This window comes from Heterocephalus glaber, unplaced genomic scaffold (assembly GCF_053883595.1).
Source record: "Heterocephalus glaber isolate CG9 unplaced genomic scaffold, H.glaber_assembly_v1.0 deba00001428, whole genome shotgun sequence".
Classification (NCBI taxonomy): Eukaryota; Metazoa; Chordata; class Mammalia; order Rodentia; family Bathyergidae; genus Heterocephalus; species Heterocephalus glaber.
Window position 1 is genome coordinate 27,991,572 of NW_028258293.1, and position 18,065 is coordinate 28,009,636.

The 18,065-nt window shown below is 47.2% G+C and overlaps 1 protein-coding gene across 4 annotated transcripts in view; it reads left to right on the forward strand.

The window, feature by feature from the left end:
* The first annotated feature begins 9,399 nt into the window (after positions 1–9,399).
* Positions 9,400–18,065, forward strand: part of P2ry6 (pyrimidinergic receptor P2Y6) — a 39,624-nt gene continuing 30,958 nt past the window's right edge. For 2 of the 4 annotated variants that reach the window (XM_087211924.1, XM_087211927.1), the window contains exon 1: positions 10,006–10,105. The gene's annotated coding sequence lies outside the window, so the exon portion shown is untranslated. Of the gene's footprint in view, positions 10,106–18,065 lie in introns of all 4 variants that reach the window. The other 2 variants (XM_087211925.1, XM_087211926.1) reach the window with 2 other exon arrangements.

An 18,065-nucleotide genomic window follows, 5' to 3' on the forward strand; every position in this document is an offset into this window, starting at 1 on the left:
AGATGCTCTAGAAGGTTGTCACTCTTGTCAACCTTTATCTGGAAGAGGTAGCAGGACTCAAGTGAAATCCCTTCCAACAGTGCCAGGGCTCAACTGGACCAAGCCACCTTGGTCTCATCCTTTTCTGGTGTCATCCTTACTACCCTTACTTTTGTTCTTCTGGCCTATTTTGGTTCCCTTTGACAACACAAGGGCCTCTGGCAACCACATCCTCAAATGGTAGTAGATGGAGACATTGCCACACAAACCATGCCCTCTTTCTGGTGAGTAAGGATATTGGTCCTCTCTGCAAGAGAGAGGGAAGTCAGAGCTTTTTTCCTTGGAGGTGTATATCCATCCTCCTACTCTCAATCTTTGAGGAAAAAGTAATCAACCATAAAGAACAATTCTGATTAAGTTAAATTTTTATTTATTTTCCTTTTAATTTTTAAATTTTTGGTGCTGGAGTAAAACCCAAGACATTGCCAAGACTAAACACATACTCTGCTGTTGAGCTGCATCCCTAGCTCTAAATTTAGTTTTCTTTTTATTTATTTATTTATTTATTTATTTATGGCACTGGGGATTGAACCCAAGGCCTTCACATTGGGCTACTTTCCTGAACCTTTTCTACATTTTACATTTAAAGAATTAAAATTTGGGGGCTGGGATTTAGCTCAGTGGTTTCATCGCCTGCTGCGCAAGTGCAAGGACCTGAGTTCGATCCCCGGTACCAAAAAAAAAAATTAAAAATTTTTTTTAAATTTTGAGACAGGGCCTCACTAAGTATTGCAGGCCAAATTTTTATTTTAATTGACAATAATTGTATATATTTATAGGATATGAGGTAGATAGATAGATGATAGATGAGTTACAGACTCTACGTTAGTACTTGTATGATAATTTCCAGTGAAGTTCAGGATTAATCTATCAGTATTTTTCTCATATGCTATGAATCGCCAGAAGCCCTAAGTTGGTATCATATATGTCAATGCAATAAACCATTAGGTAATGAAGAAAACACATGACAACTCTATATTTGTGGCATAATTAATAGCAAAAACAGTGCTAAAGCAGGATATTAAGAGGAGAACTGGATAAGTAGCCAGTACCTCAGTGAGGGTGGGGTTGGAGGTGGCAGATAGTACAAAAGTACCATACTATATTATCTAAAGTGACATCAAGTATTCTGAAAAAACATTTAGTTCTTACTGTGAGTTTTGTCACTTGTCATTTAAAACCTAAAGTTGGATAAATAAACTTCTGCTATTTAATTTTACAATGAGGTTTAGCATGGGAAAATGAGTGGGATATTGTCAAGAGTCAACTCTATTCCTAGAAAAGCTGAGTGAGCCTTAAACCTGGTCTCCCGAGTAAGGCCATAAGCATCACTTAGGACAGAGATGACTTTTATATTTCCTTCAAGTCTCCAAAGCTTTTCCCCATCCTAATTTATGTGGCAGACACATAGAGAGTTCAAGAACTATCAGGTGAACTGGAATATCATGTTATGCTATTTAAATAACAAAATAGTGGTTACCATGGTGCCAGGCACTGAGCTGAGTCTTGAATACACCACCGCAGTTAATCCTCAAGCCACTCACGAGGAGAAAGCTGTGTTCCCGTTTCACAGGTGACTAGAGCTGTGAATGAACTCACCTTAGCTCACTGCTGTGGAATCCAAACCCAGGCCTGACCCTGCCCAGATGGTGTCCTGCACCCTCCTTTGTTCCTGTGTTGGGCTCCAATGCCCCAGGTACAGCTCCTTTACTTAGGCAAAACCACTGAGTTCTCTGGGCCTCAGTTTCTCCCTCTGAAAAATGGGATCAATCAACCATTCTGCATAAGGCTTAAGAAGGTTAATATGTTAATTGATGCAAAACTACTTAGAAAATGGTAACTCCCCATACCTATCCCAGTTTATGGAAATTTCAATGTTTCTCAACAAGGGCACTATCAGGCCCCAGCGTATCAGCACGTTTTTAAATTGTGATATCTTGATCTAAGAAAAGGATGTATTTCTTTTTAATAATTTTCCACTAAATAATGCATACCTTCAATTCAAACAAAAATAATTAAAAGGTAAACTGTAGGGGCCGGGGATTTAGCTCAGTGGTTTTGCTGCCTGCTGCGCAAGCGCAAGGACCTGAGTTTGATCCCCGGTACTGGGAAAAACAAAACAAACAAAATAAAAGTAAACAGTGAAGAGTCTTCCTCTCATTGACCCTGATAAGTGATTCAGTTAGTGGTTACTTTTTTATCTTTCCTGATAATTGTATGCATATGGAAGCCTTTGAAACTGTGTGTTCTATTTTCATACTTTACATATACAAAAGGCTGCATACTATACACATATTTCTACATATAACTTTCTTCTGAAGGTTTCATGAAGGTCTTTTTTCACTAATGCATAAAATGCTTTCTTGTTCTGTTAAACAGCCATAAATTTATTTAACCAGTTCCCCATGGGTAGACATTTAGGTTGTTTCCATTATTTTGATATTGATTTGTTGATTTCTTAAAGAGCTGAAGTGAATGAAAACATCAATTTTTTCTTTATTATGAAGTTTAAACCATTTTACCAAGCAATAATGTCTGACTGAATCCCAGATTCAATAAGTCTGTCTGCTTTAAAATGAACAGGGATCTACATTTGACTATTCTTAAGTTACAGACTATACAATATCATGCTGTATATGTATGTTATCTGTCAATTTTTAAAAATAATTTTTTAAAAAAGGGACTTCTTGGTGCCAAGGAAAGGATTTGTCTCATATCGCAACACTTGGCTCTCATTAACCTGGCTGCTTGTTCCATGTGTTGATTTTGTTACCATATCAGTGACTTATAGTACCGAGGGCAGCAGAGGTCATGGGACTCCACAGGCAGTTTGAGCAGCAGGCCTCTGTGGACTGTCACCTCGATTTCCCCCGGCACTATGCTCCTTTTACTGCTGGAGACCATATTAACTTTGTCACCAGGAGGAACCTGGTGGGCGTGGGTCTGGTGGTAGTGAGCTACATGGGGTCTTGGATCAATTGGCTTAGAAGTAGAAGAGAAAGCCAGAGCGCCAAGGAAGAGCTACCAGGGAAAGAATTCCTGGGTCATGGACTTGTGAATTAATACTTAGCTGGGCAGTTGGAATGTGGTAAGAATGTGAAATGGGCAACTTCCAGGAAAGGCTGCTTTTATATAGGACACAAGCTTGCTGCTGGACTGACAGGCCAAGCTCCAAGGCCTCGGGAAGGGGGCTGAGAGCCCTGGAGCTACGGCTGGGGCTGAGAGAGCAGCACTGGCCCCTACTGGAGGGGACCGACCCCCAAGACTGGGGGTGATGGGGCAAAGGAAGTCTTGGGAGTTGTTGGAAATGCCAGACATAGCTCACCCAGCCATGGGTCTTGGTGGACAACTGCCAGCTGCTAAAGCTTCTGAGACCATGGACTGCAGCTGGGAGGAGGCAGAGAAGGGAGGGATGAGGAGGAGGCAAGCTTGCTGCCAGGCAGCTTAGCCAAGGCTTCTTGGCTTCCTGGAGTCAGAGAGTTGAGGCCTGGCTCTTGGGCCCCACTGTGCTCCTGCCATCCTCTCCCTTCCTTTTCCAGTCCCGCTCCCTTGGCCTCAGCAGCAGTGCTCTGCTCTGCTTCTCATATACTGCTCTGGCTGCTCCTCCTAAGTCTCAACCCTAGGCATGTCCTCTTCCCTCCTTTAACTGATGGCTCCACCCCAAAGACAGAAAAATCAACCTCGCCTATCCTTTGACCTGGAGGACCAAGCATGAAGCTGGTGAGTCCCACATTTGTTTCTTTAGCCCACTGACAATACTGGCTGACCGGATTTGATTTTATAGAAGAGCCACCAAATGTTTCTGCCTAGATGTGAGTGCAAAGTTCAAACCACTCAGCTAAGCTAATCAGAGTGACATGTCTGGAGCCTGGAACATAGTCTCCATGGAAATCAGGGTGACACTGCATACTCAGGAAGACCTGGGGACAGTGGATGGATTGATTAAGCGAGAAAGGCTGAGGGCTGAAGGGAGGCTGGAACAGTCAGGACCACCAGGTCCAGACCCACCTCGCACTCCAGCTCCACACAGACTCCCTCCTCCACTTCCCTGGGAGAACCAGAGCTCAACCTCTGGGACCAGACAGGGTTCCCACTCTATAGCAGCTGCATGGGTCCCTGCCCTGACCTCAGCAAGCAGGTATCACATACTCCAGCCCTTAACTCTGGGAACCTCAGGCTCTGCCTGGGGTTTTTCTCTGGTCTTTGCAGCACACTCAGCCAGAAGTGCAGAAAGTTCCTTGGGTCAGCTTTAACCAGTGACAGCTAGAGCTGGTGGAAAAATGCTCCAGCTTCCCTGCCTCTGAGGGAACATCTTGGAGGCATGTTCTGTGTGGCCTCCAAGGTTCCCAACAGGACTGATGCCCAGTGGTGATCTGCTTGGCAGCCACCTAGGTTGGTCTCCTTGCTTTCCCTGGCTCACCTTGTACTTGAACCTTTGCTTCAGGGTCTGCTTCTGCAGCCAAACAAGACACCCCAATCCCATCCCTCACATTCACATCCCATCTGCCTAAGTCCTGCTGATTCTATACCTAAAGAATCCCTGAATTTGTCTTCTAATCATCTCTCCACTTATCAGCCCTCCTCTGTCCTGACTGCCCTGGTCACTAGCTGGACTCCTGGCCCGGCCTCCACAATGTCCACCCTGCCCCTGGGCACAGCAGCCCGGTCAAGCCAGCTTTCTAAACACAACTGAGTATGACCCACCCCACCCCTACTTAAACATTTCCTGGGGTCCCACTGGACTTGAAATTAACCTGTCATTTAAGACCCTGCCTGATCTGGTCCTGCCCTCTCTACTGCCTTATCTTGTCCCATTCCTCTCTCCCACTGAACTCTCTAGGACTGAACCTTGACTGTCCCTTAATTTTCCACACTCAACCCCAGCTCCTTTAATTGCTTCCCCCTCTCCCAGAAACACCTTCCCCCTGCTTTACTCAGAGAACTCTAGCCATTTTTTGAAACACTGAGCCTAGGCCATACTTGTGCCTTGATCCTCCTTCTACCTTTCTCCCTCCCCTGGGCTGGGCCAGAGGCCCCTCTGAGTTCCTGTGGCTCTGTATGGTTCACATCTCTTTGTCCAAAAGCCCACTGAGTCCTGCTCTACCCTCTCCAACACCCACCAAGGGCACCCCCCAAGAACCTCTGTATCTCCCACGCCCTGCACAGACCTGACACATAGCAGGCATCAGAGAAGAAATGAATGAATGATGATAACGATGGCTCTAAATCCCCAGAGAATCTGACGCTCATTCCTTCATTTAGATATTTACAGAGCACTGTGCCAACTGTGGGGGAAATAGGTTGGAGAGCCACAGACACGGTGCCTGCTCTGGAGCTTGGGTGCTGGAAGAGACAACATTAGGCCAAAGTGCTCAGAGGTGACAGAGGCCCACACCGAGGCTTGGGAGCCAGAGGAGGCCCTCAGCCCTGTTGGGTCAGCAGGGGGCCTGAGAAGACTTCTGAGGGAGGGGCGTGCTCTGTGCTGGCCCCACCCATCCTCTCCACGTCCATAGAGCAAGCAGGGTGCCGGGGAATCAGGAGAGAAAGAGATGTCATGTGCCCCCCACAATTCAACCACCTCTGCACTGCTGGCCATGTCTACTTGGGTCTTTGCATGTTTTCTCCCTGAGTATAGTATTATTTTGTGTGTTTTAGAATTTTTATTTGCATCGTATCATAATATATGTATTATATATATATATATCACGTTATGCTTATGTTATTTTAGCTTTCTTGACATGCTCATTCATTTTCTCTGCTGTATAAAAGTCTATTATGTGAATACATAGTTGCCTCTTACTATTAGAATATAGTCCATTCCTGATAGTAAATTTGTGCATAGTGAAAGGAAAATTCCAGAATTTAACAAGGAAAATTATGTTCCCAGCCCACCCCCAAAAAACTAATTTCCTCCAAATAATATTGAAATTACCAGTAATCACCAAGGATTTCTGCATAATATAAAGTTGTACTGTCCAATACGATATCTGTTAGTCACAAAAGACTATTTATTTATTTTCAGTGCGAGGAATGGAACCCAGGGACTCACATGCTAGACAAATGCTCTACCTCTGGAGCTACACCCAAAGCCCACAGGCTATTTAAATTGAAATTAATTTAAAATTTAAAATTGAGTTCCTCTATTGCTCTAGATACATTTTGTGCTCAAGAGCCACACATGACCAGAGGCTACCATCCTGGACAACACATATATTTCCACCACCTCAGAAAGTTCTGAAGTCTCTAAAGCATTGACTCCTTTTCCAAGGAACACAGAAGGAGCTCAGTTTCCTCCCACACAGAAGAGCTCCTGCACATGGAGGACAAGACATATCCTACATCTTTCACCATCCTGCCTTCCCGATGAGCTTGATCACTTATACTTTCTTTCAGTGATAGCCTTTTCTGGGTCGCCTCTCAGGCTTACCTAGTTTCTTCTCAGGCTTACCCACTTTATTAGGAAACAACCTCACTTAACACAGGTGTGCAGCAAATAAGTCTAAATGACAGAAGCGTGAGACACGATCCTGTCCTGTGGAGGAGATGCTGGCTGAGACCACCACTCTCTGCTCCTCTCACCCAGGTCCAGGTTGGTGAGTGTGTGCAGATTTGAAAGGTCAGATTTTCTACAAGTCACTGCCATAACAAATACAGAAAGACTGAGAGTTCAGAGAGCCAACAATGTCTGAATAATAGTCTATTTCTCCATTCCCCTGGTGATGGGTATATAGGTCGTTCCCAGTGCTTTGCTATTAGACACAATTCTGTGATGGACATTTCAACACATGCAAGAGTTTCTGCCAGTTGTATACAGTGGATTAGAATGTTCCATCTTATCTTCAACTCCACTAGATATTGACAAAGTACCCTTTAATCTTCTCTGTGTTAAATTGCTAGTCTTGCAAGAAGTGTATACAAGTTCCCTTCTTTTTACCGGCTCAACAAAATTGGTATTATCAAATTTTTAAATTTTTGCTAATAGATGTATGTGACATGGTACACTGTCACTTTAATTTAAAGTTCCCTGGTAAATAGAGAGGATGGATGAGCATCTTTTCATACATGTATTGGCTGTACTCATTTCTAAATAGGTTTTTTGACTTTTTCTTATTGATGTGTATTTTTCTATGTTGAATAATAGTCCTTTGTTATATGTGTTACAATGACCTCCCAGCCTGCTGTCTTTTCACTTTTTTCTTTTGTTTAGTGTTTTTGGATGCAGAGAGCTTTTTTTATGATACTGACTTTTCAATATTTTCCTTTTTGTTGTTGTTGATGTTACTGCTTTTGTTTTTAAAAAGAAATCATTCCTTAATCCTGGACCATAGCAAGAATTCAATATATATTTGTTGAATAACAGCTATGGCCAACCCTAAAGGAAGGACTAGAATTTGAGTGCTGCAGATACTAGGTTAAAGTGACAGGGGCTGGTGGTGCTGTCACTGAGATGAGGACATGGAGGAAGGGGCATAGTAGCCCTCCTAGGGTAGACATCCAGGGATCAGTTGGTCTGGGACACAGGAGAAAAGCTGGGCTGAGAGTGTGCCGCACACTTGGGTAAGAAGACAGTGCCCTTTCCCAGGGACCATGTGCAGTGTGAGTGGAATAGAGGGTAGAACAGAGCCCTGAGGAGAGGAAAGACAGGGCCCCTGGGGAGAAGTCTGAGAAGGAGAAGGACCCGGAAGAATGCTGTGTGGGCTGCATGGGGAATCATTTGGTGTCCACAAATGACTGACTGAGATATGCACATTGCTTCCAAGTCGTGGAGATCACTGGATCCTTGGCTGGGTCACCTTGCAGATGCTCTGGGGTCAGAGGCCAGATTAGGTGGACAGAGGCATGCAGAAGAGGTAACTCCTCCAAGAATGGCAACAGTGAATGACCTTTCCTGTCTCAGGAAATCTGCGCAGTCCCTCTGCCTGGGATTCTCTTCCCTCACCTCCACCTGCCTTAAGCCAATGCTTAAAGTCTCAGTTGAAATGTCACTTTGGGAAGCCTTCCCAGATCTCCCAGTTTAAATTAGATGTCCCCCTTCCTGACTCTAATCTCTCTTCTGGTCTTTCACTTGTCCTTCTTAGCTGTGTGTGACATAATATACAGTCACTATTTGCATTAATTTGCAAGACTATTTGTTAACATGTGCTCTCCTTACTAGACTATAAACTCCACCAAGCCAGCACTGTCAGCACTGTCTAATTCTTTTTCCCCAATGTGCCTAGCATGGCCCTGGCACCTAATAGGAACTGTGACTGTAGAGCAAAAGTTGCAATGGTAACCACGAGGAGAGACTGGCTTATGTCTGGAGACTGCAGGTCAAGAGGTTTAGAGATGAGGGAATTGGAGGTGTCTCTCCACTAGCCCGATCATAGGCAACGGAAGGGAAGAAGAGAGGGAAAGAAAGTGACGTCAAGAGGGACATTGACATTGACGGGCCCCTACTGTGTACCAGGCCATGTCCCCTTGTGTGATATAGATATATAGATATATAGATATATATACACTTTATATATATATATATACACACTTTATATATTTTTTATTTTGGGGGGGTCAGACTGAGGATTGAACCCGGGCCTTCACACTGAACTACATCCCCACCCCCTCCCCCCTTTAGTACATATTTGTGATACATAATGAATATATTCACTGTGGGGAGTTGGTACATATACATATCACATCTTCATCCTTTTTATTTGCCTTTCCCCTCCTCTACTTCCCCTCTCTCCATCCGTAGATACCCTCCCCATCAGCATAAGGTCTACCTACTATTTTCTATCCCCAGCCCTTTTTATCTTGTGAAACAGGGTCTCAATAAGTTGCTAAGCTTCTCAGGCTGGGCTCAAGCTTGCAATCTCTTGTCTCAGTATCCCAGAATGCAAGGATTATAGGCTTGTGCTACCATTCCTGGCTCCTTGACAGTCACTGTCCCTAGCACCACTCCTATTCCCTCTGCCATCCTTAATCTGATGTCCCACTAACTGGGTGAACTGGAGCAAGCTAACCCCTAGCGCCTCAGTTTCCTAATCTGTAAAATGGATTGGTAAAACCAAGCTCCTGGGGTTGTTATGAGCCCCAGGAAGCAGTGTATGGTATGGAAAGTACCATAGACCCATACTTCAGGTATACTTGCACTCTGTTGTCAGGCTGTCTGGCTTTAAACCTAAGGTCTGCCACTTACCAATTTGGGCAAGTCACTTCAATCTCTGTGCCTCAGTTTCCCCACTTGTGAAATGGTGGTAATAATACTTCTGCAGTGCTATGAGGGGTAAATGAGGTAATGCATTAAAATAATTAGAACAAACCAGGTTTGGTGATGCATTCCTGTAATTCCAGTGGTCTGGAAGGCTGAGACAGGAGAATTGCAAGTTCAAGCCCAGCCTGGGCAATATATCAATTTAGCAAAACCTTGTCTCACAATTTTAAAAAGTTTTAAAAGGGACTGGGGATGCAGGTCAGGGCAAAAGCCTTGGGTCCAATCTCCAATACCAAAATTAGTTAATTAATTTTTAAAAATAGCACAGTGTCTGGCACATGCCTGCTCAAGAATTTACACTTAATATTCTTCTTCCTCTCCCTTGTTCTACCCCCCTAAGCTATCACCATTCCACCCCATCCTCATTCCACACACCAATACAAATAGAGAGACTGAGGCCAAAGAAGTGTAGGAGTTACGAAGGAATCCAGACTTGAGTTCAGAAGCCTGCCGCCTAATCCAGACTCTGTCACTGCCTCCCAGTCCCTCACGGGCGGGCAGCATAGCCGGTCCTGGCTGGGCGGGACTCCAGCACGGGTGCCAATGCTGCCTGCCCACAGCCCCTCCCCATGAGTTTGGTCTGCTGCACGGGCGCCACTTGGGGCTGGAGCAGCAGCTGCTGCCTGAGCGAGCTCTGTCTGGTCGCTCAGATCGTGGGTTCACCACCCAGCGCTCCAGGACCGACATCGCCAAACCCGCGGCCCCTGGGACTTCCCTCCAAGGTGAGGGCGGAAGCCAGGAGGGGATCATGGGGACAGGGAGCACCAGTGAGGGGTTGCAGGCTCACAACCCTTCCTGGTGGGATTCCCCAAGGTGAGTCCCTGTATGTGTGGATGGCTAGGCAGTGTGTAAGGGCTTGCTGTGAGCAGTGGGCTGTGTATAGCTGGTGTGTGGTGTGTGGACAATGTGCCACATGCAACCCATGGATGTGGACTGTGCCCACGACAAGTATGTATGATGCCTGCCTATAGCCAGATGTGACTTTGCCAGCCAGGATAACCCAGAGGTTCTACCTCGTGTGCTCTGTGGCAGGGGCCATGGCAACACCGTGTGCTGTATGTGTTGCGCCAGCTATGAGTTGTGTGTTTTGTGGGGCACATCTCATGCTCCCTGTGGTGTGCTGAGCCAGGTAATGGAAGATGAGGGGCTTTTGTGCAATGCTTGTCACTTTTGCATCCAACACCCCTAAAAACTTGGGAGAGTGAAAGCTGATTCTGGATCTGGGAGGAGGAAGTATGACAGATCCCATGTGCTTGCTGGCATGTTCTCTCTCTCTCTCCCTCTCTCTCTCTCCCCCCTTCTCTCTCCCTCTCTCCCCCTCTCTGTCTCCCTCTCTGTCTCCCTCTCTGTCTCTGTCTCTCTCTGTCTCTCCCTCTCTCTCACTCCCCCTTCTCTCCCTGTCTCTCTCTCTCCCCCTCTCTGTCTCTGTCCCTCCCTGTCTCTCTCTCTCTCACACACACACACACACACACACACACACACACACACAAACACACGAGAAGCTCCTTTGAAGTCTCATGCTTTTAATCTTCAAAATTCCTGTAGATTTCACATTTTTCTCTGTAATATTTTCTCATTTGTTTTAATGTAAAAATACTCTTCTGGTAAATTATCATCCAATAAGTCAGCTCAAGGCTTATCCTGTTATCCTGTGATGGACCCTCCAGCACCCTGTAGAGCAGGAACCCCTGGCCTGAGACTCCAGGGAGTATAACTGTGAGGTCAGGCATGTGTGCTATGTGAAGGTATCTTGGTCACTTCCAGGGCAGGGCCAGGGGACAGGGCTTCTGCAGAGGATCCCTGACCATCAATTAGATTCTCACCTCTAGTACACCTACAGGACTCCAGGGCACCATGGAGAAGGGGTTCCCAGAGCAGGCTACCATCTGAGACTGCAAAAATTGCTGTGGCATCCAGGTATGGCTCAGACCCCAGCTCTGACACTCTACCTGCCAAATCCCACTGTCCCTCAGTTTCTTCATTTGTAGAATGGAGATGTTAACAGTATTTTCACTTCACTTTATAGTATTACTGTGAGGACTGACTGAGTTCCTCGATATAAGGCAGTCTCTGGCACATAAAAACCCTAACATATAATGGCAAAACTGTGATGACAGTGATGGAGACCCCCTCATGAGTGGGTCTCTGCCCACCCAGGAACTTGGTTTTTCACAAAGCCAATGATTCCAATGAGAGACAGGTGGGAATCTGAGATCCACCCATTTGGGTGACTGAGAGATCCCTCTTGTCCCCAGACTGCATCACTGTTGCATTCTCAGTGCCTCCCTGACTCCTGGGAAGATGCTCTGAAAAGGAGAGATGCAAGTCTCTGGCAATGCCTGGGATGGAGAGTGGGAAAGAGGCTAAGGGGGGAAAGGTGGGAGGCAGCCTTGGGGCTTGGATGGGCCTCTCTATCCTGACAAGCACTGCAGAAACTGACCTGTGCTGGACTGTGAACTGGGGCTGTGGGGAACTCTCAGGGGCAGGGGCTGTGGTCCTCCTGCCTGGAATGAAAAAAGCCAAGATGAACAGGAGGAGGGATGTGTGGTCCCTGGACAAAGGTGGGCCCTGGGAGCCAGATAGGAGGCTGTGAGGTCAGAGTTGAGCTACAGGCCTAGGGAGACCCTCTGACTGGGGTTTGTTTCTAGGACTAAAACATTTGTGTTGGCAGAACAAGAGCCCCTATTTCTGGTGACTTCATTGAGTCAGTTTAGAGAAGATGCCCGGAGGGCTTGGAGAACCAGAGGACATAAAAGGCAGTGTTGAGAGCTGTGGAAACACATTTGGGGAGGTCACCTAAATATATCTGCTGTGATGGGAGGACCAGGCAGGGGCAGGGCCAGCCATTGTCCCTGCTGTTCACTGTCCCCAAGCAGGGAGTGCTTCTGCCCCCAGAATTCTGCTCCATGGGATCTTGAGGATAAGCCCTGCTGGGCAAGAGGCCCAGCCCAGTCCTGACTTGCTGAATGACTAAGGAGCCAGCCCTTGCTTCTCAGCTGTTAGGGAGGTGGGATAGATGGAATGATGTTGGCATCACTTCTAGCCCTGGTTAATCTACAATTCTGGCTATAATTGTTTATGATTCCAGTCCTAGCCCTAAAAGTCTAGAGTTATTCAAACATTTTACAATCCAAAATCCAACTTCCTATGCTCCAACTGTAACATTCCCTGATTCCAGCTCAAATGATCAAGAATTCTGACCCCAGCTTTGGCAGTTTCAAACTTAACTACCAGGGAAGATATGCTGGAGGTCACTTTGGCATAATTATTTGAGAAACCACAGGAAAGGTCCCCTCCAGCTAGTGTAGGGTGAAGGAAAGTCCCTGGTAAAATGTCCATGTGCTCCCCAGAATGGTGACATTGAGCCCAGAAGCCCCTCCTTGTCAGGCAGTGGAGACAGTCAGAGTAGCTCACAGCTCTTTAGGGGGGTGCCCTTGGGGAGGGACAAGCTGAGATCCTGGGATGTGGGCACCCCTCAGGGTGATGGAGTTGTGGGGACACTCAGTACCTTCAGGAGCTATTGAAAGCAAGGCGGGAGAGAACAAGAAACGAGTCTGAAGAAACCTCACAGACAAGCCTGTTTCTCTCTGACACCCCCTGCCCCAGCCTTGGGTCAGTGATACTTCCCTGGAGTCCACAGGAGGAGCAGCATGCATAGCCAGCCTCGAACTCAGCACGGGCTGGGAGTGGAGGGCTGACCACCTGTGCTGGCTTCAGCTGTGTGACTTTGGAAGAGTCCTTTCCCCCACCAGACTTCATTTTCCTAATCTGGAAAACGTAAGCAAGAGTAAAACTTGTTTGCCTCTCTCCTACCACTGAGAAGTCAAGGCAGCGGCAGAGTGTCTGGTCCTGGGAGGGCAGTCCACAGGCCTTAGCCGAATGAGTCAGTAGTGAATGAATGAATGATCAGATAAGTAGATGTGAAAATACCGCCAACTGCCGATGATTGTAATCTTCCTTCCCCTCCTTCCACCCACCTTCACCCTCATGTGAGAAACTGATTTCAGAACTAGGGCTGACGTCTGTAATCCCAGCAATCTGGAAAGCTGAGGCAGGGGGATCACAAGTTCAAGCACAGCCGGGGCAATTTAGCAAGATCCCATCATAAAATAAAATAAAATAAAGTAAAACGAGTTAGGGATATAGATAGATAGATAGATAGATAGATAGATAGATAGATAGATAGATAGATAGATGATAGATAGATAAAGTGGAAAGACCCTGGGTTCAATCCCTTTTTTTCTTACAAAAGGAAGAAAGGAAGGAAGGAAGGAAGGACGGACGGACAGGTTGGGTGAGTGGTCCTCTGAGAGAACCCAGGATTTGCTGAAGGTTTACATGGGGTTGGGGACTCCCTTGGTGTCATCTCTTACCCTGCAGAATTTCTGCCAGCAGTTCTGCCCTCATCTGGTGATTGACAGAGGAGCTGTAGCATCAGGATTAGCACTTCTGGAGGCAGGGGTGGCAACCAGGAGTGCCCCAAGAGTGGTAGAAAAGTGGAGGCCAGAGGGTTGCTAAGGCTCCAGGCCATGGAAAGCCTGCTGAGGGTTGGAATGGCCAGGTCCAAGAAGGTATTGGCACCAGTGGGGTGCAGGGTAGGTGGCCCCCACTGTGTGAGGCCGTGTGTCCAGTCCTACCTGTGTCCTCTCTGACCTCCCAGCAACCATGGCAGGAGGGAGAGACTTGGATACATCCTGGCATTCTTCATTCATTTTTCCATCTTCCCCCCTTCCCCCATTCTGTTATCAAGCTGTCATGAACCTGCCCCCCCAAATAGCTCTCCATGTGTCTCAATCAAGTTCATCATGTGACCGAAATAGCTGACATACACAACTCAAATGAGGAAAGGTTTGTTTTGGCTCCTGGTTTCAGAGGTTTTAGTCCTGGGTCTTCTGGTTCCAAGGCAGAAATGTCATGGTGGAAAGATGAGGCAGAGGAAAGCTGCTGGCCTCACGGCACCCAGGAAGCACAGGTTAGAGAGAGGAAGGGGCTAGGCAAGAATTCCAGGTTATGCTTCCAGTGACCTACTTCCTCCCACCAGGCCCAACCTCATAACATTCAGTTATGAACTCATCAATGGAGGTTACCACCCTTATGAAACAAACATCTTCCAGAAGCCCCATCTCTGAACACATGAGCCTTCTGGGGGACACTTTTGATCCAAATCCTAACAACACTGGTCTCCTTGTCTCCATCCCTGTGACCTTGGCCCAGCTCTGGAGTACTCCCCAGACTCCTCACCTCCAGCCCATTCTCCTTTCCACCCACAATCAGCAGATGGCTTCCTCAGCACAGATCTGACCACTCTATCACTGGCTAGCATGATTCCTTAGCTGCACATAAAATGGAAATCATGTGTGGGCCAGTTTCAGGGCTAAAATAAAATGAACAAAAAGATAACATTGATTATAGGCAAGAAAGTAGCTGGCTGTCCCACAGACAGTAGCCCCCAAAAGGACAAAAGTTGGCCACTGCACAGAGAAGCCCTGGACAAATGACACACCTTGTATTTAAAAGGTGTCATCCCAGTTTCCCACACTTTCTTATCTCAGGGAGAGAACTGACTTGCTCCTTTGATGAACCATTTGCTTCCTTTCTCCTTCTTATCACTCAGAAGTGCAGCTGCCTGCTTGTTTCCTATCAGGTGGCCACTCAAACTCCTGTTAGCTCCCTGTCTCATCTCTCTTCTTCCAAGCCATCCCATGACTCCCATTGCCAGGTGAAGCCTGAGCTCCTCCAGTACCTGGTGGTCCAAGCCACCCCCATTTGACTCTTGCTGACCCCTCCTACTGCTATCTGCAGCTCCCTCTGGGCCATGCAAAGCCCCTGTTCCTTCCCACTTCTTGAACTGCCCTGTTGCAGGAATAGTGCCCCAAACCCAGATCCTTTGAGTTCTGGTGATACTGCAGGCCCAGCTCAGGCTCGTCCTAGGTGTATCAGAGTCCATGGGGAACGGGCCACATCTATGCATAAGCTGTACACCTCCCTCCCAGCTGTCTCCTACTTGGCTCCCCGGGCTGTTGTTCACTCTCCATTTCCCTAGCATGGCTGACCTTGGCTTTACCATAGTTCCATAGGTCTGGAGAGGAGGGCAGAGGTAACATACGAGAATTGCAAAGTACTAAAGGACAGTTTTAACCAGGTCCTCAGACATCTCAGCTCCTGGAGTCCATCCACAGTTTCCCTCCCAGGAACCACTCCTGTGCATTCTCTAGTTTTTCCCTTAACTCTGGCTAGCTACCATGTTGTAGGTAGCACCTCCCTTAGAGCAACATTGCTCTGTCATCTCTGGCCGGTGCCCTGGACCTGTACTCCGCTGCTGCTCAGGACCTCACCTAGAGGAGAAAAGCCCTTCAATGCCATCACCCCATTTTAGCAGCCAGCCCTTGAGCCCCAAATAAGACAGCCTTGTGCCTCTGCAAAGCACTTTAGCTCTGTGTCCTTGGTTCACTGGGGCAAGACTAAAAGATCACAGGAATGTTCCTCCCCAAACACAGTGCTCTGGTCCCAAGATGCATTCAGGCTTCCTCCTCTCACAGCATAAAGACCTGTGGAGCTTTGCAGGGCAGCATTTCCTTAATGCTCTTCAGAGAATTCTTAGGCTCAAAATCAAGGACTGTTGACTCCCTACCATTCCAACAGTGCTTGCATACAGCCATTTCACCCAACACACATCCCTGATCATTTTTTGTGTGGGGTTAATACAAGCAGCTCTGAAAGGTCATAGTCTTTGCCTTTTCCAGTGCCCTGTGATGGTCTCTTTCCTGGTGTCTTTCTCCCTCTCCAGGTAGCCCCTGGAGTGTCAAAGCCACAACATTTTGCCTGTTGTATATGTTTCCATTTATATCTCCTCCATGTGCCCTAAAGGCTGACACAACTGGTGCTCAGTAACACTTACTGATTTGATTGGCAAGTAACACTTGCCCTCTCCTTTGCATTTCTCACAGAACCCCAAGCAGGATTATCCCAGTGATCAAATTCATTTCCCCAGGCAAATATTTAACTTCCTTTTATCATACAGAATGAGACAGACCCATAAATCCTTGCTCTATTTTTCTTTTTCACTTTGGTCTCTAGAAGCTCAAGTCACCATCTTAACCTAGGTTTCTGATACTGTTTTTTTTTTCCTCTCTGCCTAGGATACACTGGTATTTCTGAGATTCTTCTAAGGAAGTCCACTGGCTTCTTTGATTTTTCACTTTCTCTATTTTCTCTTCTGCCGCACAGACTTTTGCCCAGGCTTGGAGACACTGCAGGTAGACAGGGCAGCACATTGCTTCAAGGCACTGTGTTCAAATGTTGGCTCTGCTACTAGCAGACAAGTTACATAACAGCTCAGAGCCTCGTTCCCCTTCTGTAATATGGGATAGTAATCTATCTAGGCCAGGCGAGATGGCACACGCCTGTAATCCTAGCACTTGGGAGGCTGAGGCTCCCTTTGCACTGATATCTATCTATCTGTCTATCCATCTATCCATCTATCACGGCTGAGGCCATGAGTTTGAGGCCAGCCCGGGGTACATAATGAGTTCAAGGCCAGCCTGAACTACATAGCAAGACTGTCTCAAAAAAAAAAGGTATCTACCTTGGGTGGTGGATGAGGCTTAGGGGAGCACTGTGTTTGCTAGGGTAGTTATTACCTGAACAGGCCTGCACTGTCCTATTCCAGGTGGGCAGCTGGGCAGCTGGGGAGGGGTTGGCTGTGTGGGGAGTGCTCTGGGTCAATGCTTCTCAAATGTCAGTGTGCTCATGAATCACTTGGAGAGCTGATCAATTGATCAAGGTGGGGCCCGCAGCTCTGATAGACTTCCACATGATGCCAGCTCCCCAGGTTCAAAGTTCACACTTCAGTCAACACTGAGTCTGCAGTTAGGTTGGGCAGTGGCTGGGATACATTGAGGTGATTCAGAGGGGAATGGAGGGGGTGAAACTGGTGACCCCTCCCTCCACCCTAGCTCCATCTAGTAGCTCTAGGGAGGCTGGACTCAGCTGAGCAGAGAAAAAGCACTGTGATTCTCTTGCTCACCATTAGGCCACCACCTTTCAGAAGAGTCCAATAAGTATAGAGTGAAGAAAGGGACCAGAAACCCACTAAAGGAAGGATTGAGGCTTGAAGATGGTGGGCAGGGCATCCTCTGCCTGGGAATAGCCCTGTACCCTCTAGGATTCCCAGGATCCTATATTCTGCTGCCCTGTTAGCCCAAAGCCTCACTTTGAGCTGATGACAATTGGGCCGGGTGGTAGATTGGGTATATCGGGGCCATATTCCCTTAGGGATCTTGTCTGCTTTCTCTGAGTGTTCTGGTCAGGGCCTGTGTGGGATGGCTGGAGAGAATGAGCTCGCTGAACCCCCAAACCCCCAAACTACCAAACCACCTGGGTCCTTGGGAAAACTCTGTAGTCTCTCTGTGTGGAGCCGAAGGATAGGCTTCCGAAGATTTGTCTCCTTCCCTTTCCAGCTCTTTCCTGCTTCTGAAAGTTCCTTGTGTGCAGCTTGTGGCTGAGCTAAGTTACAGCCCTATGTGTGCCAGGCTGGACATGGGTGCATACATATGTGGGTACGTGTGTGCATGCTGTGGTGGTGTGCCTCTGAGTGTGGCCCATGCACGTGTATGGACCAGTGTTAGGGTCTTGGTGTGCTGCGGTGCTTCAGTGTGGGATTACACCTGTGGGCCCTGACAGGTCTCTGTGGCCACTCTGTGCTTATGTCCCTATGACAGCAAACAGCAGGACCCAGGCACTGGCAGGATGAGATGCTCAGGGTGCAAAGAAG